Consider the following 5656-nt stretch of genomic DNA (forward strand, 5'->3'; position numbering starts at 1 on the left):
TCTTAGATTATATCAAACAATATACTGATGAGGTACAGAAGAGAAAACAATAACTTGGTGATGAAGAAATGCGGAAACTACCCTAGCCACATGGCAATCACACTGATATCATGACATTGTGGCATCATATCAACATCCTCATAAGGATATATTAACACTGGTGTTCTTGCAAAATCCTATTACTCAGTGTAATCAAGAGGAAAACAATCAAACAAATCCCAATTGGGGAAATCCTGCAGAATAACAGTATTCTACAAAACTGTCACCAAAGATAAAGACTAAAAACCAGGTCCCTAACTAGGACTCAAAAAGTAAATGCAGAGGCCAGGAGTTTGGCCTAGTGGTGGAGTGCTTGCCTAGCATGTACAAACACCCAGGGTTCAATTCCTCAGTACCACATACATAGAAAAAAAAAGCCGGAAGTGGTGCTGAGGCTCAGGTGGTAGAGCTCTAGCCTTGAGAAAGTCCAAGGACAGTGCTCAGGCCCTGAGCTCAAGCCCACGATTGGCAAAAAATAAAAAAATAAAAAAAAATTGTTTCAAAATAAAACGTACCCCCCAGAACCCAACAATTATTTCTACCTAGAATTTTTTGTCCAATCAAATGACAAGTCAGCTGTGAAAAGTATTTTTTCAGACATGGAAGAGATCTTGCGTCTTTGGTTAGGAAGCTACTAGTAGTCATGCTCCCCCAAAAGAATAAATCAGGATGACATGGCCCCAAGGCAACGTAGAAACCAACACTAGAGGAAAGCAAAATGACTGTGCAGCAACCTCCAGAATAATCTCTAGACATGTAAGAGGCTGAATTGCTCCAGAAAGATGTCATCAACCAACCAGTCAACAGAAGCAAAGAGATTTACCTGTCTATGTGATTATATCAGTGAGGTTTTCAGTGTTGACAATCTGGGGTTGAATTATCAATAAGGATGTATGTGGAAAAGCAAGCAAGCAAAAAGGAAAAAAAAATTAAAAAGCAGCAGCAGTTATCAGCTCCTGGGAAAGCAAAGGCTGTACTAAATAGAAGTATAATCATGATATCACAAATGGCTCATTTTTGCGCTATTTTTACATAATCATAAAACTGTGACTACTTATACTGGGAAGGAGGAATTAATGTGTGTGAATGAGCATAGGGGAAATGAGATTTAAATTCTTGTCTTCAGGGTAAGAAGGCAATCACTATCCAGTGGGCTCTTAGTCACAAAGTAAGCTGTACCCTCTGAGTGTCAGTCTGATAGACACAAGGAAGATGGCTTGGTAGATGTGAACACCTATCCAGTCCCCACTGCCCCAGGCAAATTTTCCTGATGGGGATTAGAAGCCAGGGCAGAGTGGTATGATCACAGCTGGAGGATGGGCCAGATGGAGCTGGCTCAGATAAGAGGAGCTCAGGTTCTATTTGGCAGTGGTCAGTGTCCAAGGCAGCTGACAGCGATCACAAGGTGGCTGTGGCCTGGTTTGCTAGAAGGGGTCTGTGAACTACTTGTTCTGCTGGATATGATGAGATGTTGACTTGACAAGAGGGCTTCATGACCCAACAGATGTGGAAGACGCTGTAGGAAGTCTAAGAGCTATCAATCTAGACTTGTAACATAGCAGTTATGAGAAACTGTAACCTTTTCCATATAGAACATTACACCAGGCCAGGAAACTATGGACAACACTTTCTAGATGAGGGATGAGGCAGCAGTTGGGGCTGGCACTAACAAGAACAGGATCTCATTCCTTGTATTTTGCTACCTTTACCACCACCACCACTAGTAAGGCCTCAATGCCCACAGCAAATGGATGGAGGTTTGAAGGGGCTCTGTTCCCATGGGTGACTATGTTATAAACAAAAACACAGGTACTTCACTTAATATGAGTTTTTCTAAGTCTTTCCATTTCCTTACAATGGGGCGATGTCGTTCTTTCTGACGGCAGCATAGAATTCCATTGTATATAAATACCACATCTTGTTGATCCACTCATCAACCGAGGGACATCTGGGTTGGTTCCATATCTTTGCTATGGTAAATAGTGAAAAAAATCATATTAAGTGAAGTACGCCAGACTCAAAGGAACATAGGCTCAATGGTTTCCCTCATTTGTCATAATTAGTATAAACCTTGGATTCTCCTAGCAGAGGTTCACAATAGGGCAAAACCTTGATACATAAGGCCATATAGGATGAGGCTAAATGAAAGGACCTCCAGGATATGGAAACAAGAGCCATATAATGTGTGATTGTTGTTCTTAGTGTACTATGTTATTTCTCATCTCTTTTGTTGTCCCTTGGTTATTCTTGTATTGTTACAGTATCTTACCTTGTAATCTGGTACATTGTATGTATGTTTGTTTATTTGAAATACGATAGGGAAGGGGAGAAAACAAGATGAGGGGAGGGCCGGTGGGGAGAGGGAAATGGGGATAAAAACATGAGAAGGGGTATCAATGTTTGTGAAGTAATACACCTTCTATCTGGCAAATATAATGTAACCCTTCTATTAATTACAATAAAAACAAAAACAAAAACTCTCCAAAACACAGGTAGAGATCCATTTGTAAAGTCTGTAGGCATCTAGCAGGGAAGCGAGGACCCAGTAGGCCTGCAGATCCATAGTGTCTTGATGGGTCCACCCTACAGCAACCATACCACCCTTCTCCAACAGCTCAGGCCATGAGGATCACAGTAGCCTGCCTTGGTCAAGCAAGCATTGGGAGCTCTGAGAAGGAAAAACCCTGGGATTCACTCAGCTGATCTGGTGACATGTAAGAAATGACAACTTATATACTCTGTCACCCACTTATTCTCTGCAGGAGATTCAGTCACTTTCCTCAATTTCTTCAGGTATCAAGTGGAGGTTCCCTATAGACAACACCTTTCTACCCAGGGGCTGAAGACAACCGGCTGGAAGTACAGGCAAAATGTGTCCTTTGTTAGAAAGCTAACAAAAGGCTGGGCATGGTGGTACACACATGTAATTACAGAACACAGGAGGCTGAGGCAGGAGGTTGACAGGTTCCAGGGCAGCCTGGATTACATAGCAAGACCCTGTCTCAAGTTTTAAAATAATAAAATAAAATAAAGTAACTATCTAGTAACTATCTTGTTTCCATGTCCTGGAGTTCCTTTCATTTAGCCTCATCCTATATGGCCTTATGTATCTAGGTTTAGCCCTATTGTGGACCTCTGCTAAGAGATCCAAGGTTTATCTAGGTGATGATAGCTCATGCCTGTAATTCTAGCTAGCCAGGAAGCTGAGATCTGGGGAGTTTGATTCAAAGCTAGGCTGGGCAGAAAAATCCATGAAACCCATTATAATTAAACACACACAGAGTGGAGTTGTGGCTCATGTAGTAAAGTGCCAGTCTTGAATGAAAAAGCCAATTGAGAACACAAGGACCTGAGTTCAAACCACAGTACTGACACAGAAATCAAATAAATAAATAGTCTGCTTTTTCTTTTTTTTTTTTTTTTTGCCAGTCCTGGGTTTGAGCTCAGGGCCTGAGCACTGTCCTTGGACTTTCTCAAGGCTAGAGCTCTACCACTTGGGCCTCAGCACCACTTCCGGCTTTTTTCTATGTATGTGGTACCAAGGAATCGAACTCGGGTCTTCATGCATGGTAGGCAAGCACTTTAACCACTAGGCCAAACTCCCGGCCCCTGCTTTTTCTTTTTTTAAGCGTGAAAGTAATGTAAATCTAGTCTCAGGTGTCTGGGACTCATTGCTTTCATGGACTTTTTTTTTGCCAGTCTTGGAGCTTAAACTCGGGGGCCCAAGCATTGTCCTTGGACTTTCTCAAGGATAGAGCTCCACCACTTAAGCCACAACACCTCTTCTGGCCTTTTCTATGTATGTGGTACTAAGAATTGAACCCGGGTCTTTGTGCATGCTAGGCAAGCATTCTTACCACTATGCTAAAGTTCCGGCCCGGCTAATGGACTTTTAATGTTTCTTTACTTTTTCTCTCTTTTTGGTGTTGGTACTATGGTTTAAGCCCAGGGCTGCTGTCCCTGAGAACAGGGACAGGGCTTTGCTTTACTGCCTAAGCTACAGCTTATTGGTAATTAAACCGAGATAAGAGCCTCCCAGACTTTCCTGCCTGGGCTGGCTTCCAACTGCAATCCTCAGATCTCAGGATCCTGAGTAAATAGGATTACAGGAATGATCCACTGGCACCCAGCTGGATTTTTTTTTATTCTCTCTGATGTGCCCTGCTCAGAAACTGCAGGTTTCCACAATTATTCTAGTAACTTCTGTGAGCTCCCTGACACATTTTACAATTGGTTTCAGAACTGATCCTCACATAAAGACAGGAATGATGTCAGATCTGCAGGTCCTGGGCTGTTGGTGACTCAAGCTGGTCTTAATCTACATAAGTATTTATATGCATGATTCTGAATAAGGAGGCTGGGGGTCCCTATCTCGCCCAGCCAGGGGCAAACACAGTTCTAAATCAGTCCTGCTGAGCAGATAGCTGGGCTCCAGCCCTGTCTATCCCTCTCAGGCAGCCTGGTTTTAGACTGTGCCCCTATTCCCTGGGCATTGAGCAGACTGCTCACCTTTCTCAGCCAGGTTCTTCAGTAGAAGACAGCAATCTTGTCCATAGATTATCACAGGGGATTGGCGTGAGGTGGTATAATTCAGTGCTCAGAACAGTGCTTGGGGGACAGCAACTCAGCATCCCAACATGAACATGTTTTCTAATTCTTTACAAACTGCCCAAGAAAAGAAAAGAGGCAGACATACAGACGACAGATGCATGGCTTCTATACTGAACACTCCCCTGCTCTAAAAGCAAGGAGCCCACAGGACCTTAGGGATGGGCTTAGGCTGTGAACTCAGACCTTGGGAGGGCAGACACCCTCAGCCTGTACCACCCTCCCACACCCCTCCCCGAAAGGCTACAGCTGCTAAAAATACTCCACCCACCTGCTGCCCAAGGAAGCTGAAAAACACTGGCCTTCCAGCACCAGAATCTGGGCCAGATCTGGCCTAAAGTAGCAGCAGGCATGAACCCACTGGGTTAAGTTTACTTGTCTACCACCAGCAGTCCAATAAATTCTTTGCCTCCAGGTCAGAGAAATCCCAGAGGGAGCACGGCCAAGTTGAAGGCTCTGAGTGTGAGGTGATTAGAGTGGGTGTTATTTAACACAGGGGGTAGAGGGTCCAGGGAAGGGGCAACTGTTTTAGTACACAGAATAAAGTCATCATATCACAGCAGAGCATCACCCAACTGCTGTCTTTTTTCCCCAAGTCCACCAGATGTCACTGTTACAAGGAGTATATTTATATATTTGTGATCACATCCCAGGTCAGGAAGTGAATTTCTGCACTTGGGCTCACATCAATAAAATTCATTCCTTGCTTCCAATTCTTACTCATTAGATCCCATCCCCATGACCAAAACCCACTAGACTCCCAAATATAACCAAGAAATGCCCAAGATTGGTTCATTATCATTCTCAACACAAATTACACATACATAGAAATGAGAAACACAGACAAAAGGTTGAACTCAGAGCCAAGGCGCTTCTCCTTAGCTTTTCAGCTCAAGGCTAGGTTCTACTACTTGTGCCACAGCTCCATTTTTAGCTTTATGCTAGTTAACTGAGATAAGCATTTCATGTACTGTTCTGCCTGGGCTGTCTTCAAACTGCAATCCTCAGA

This window comes from Megascapheus bottae, chromosome 11, assembly GCF_031878675.1.
Source record: "Megascapheus bottae isolate mThoBot1 chromosome 11, mThoBot2.hap1, whole genome shotgun sequence".
In the NCBI taxonomy this organism is placed as follows: Eukaryota; Metazoa; Chordata; class Mammalia; order Rodentia; family Geomyidae; genus Megascapheus; species Megascapheus bottae.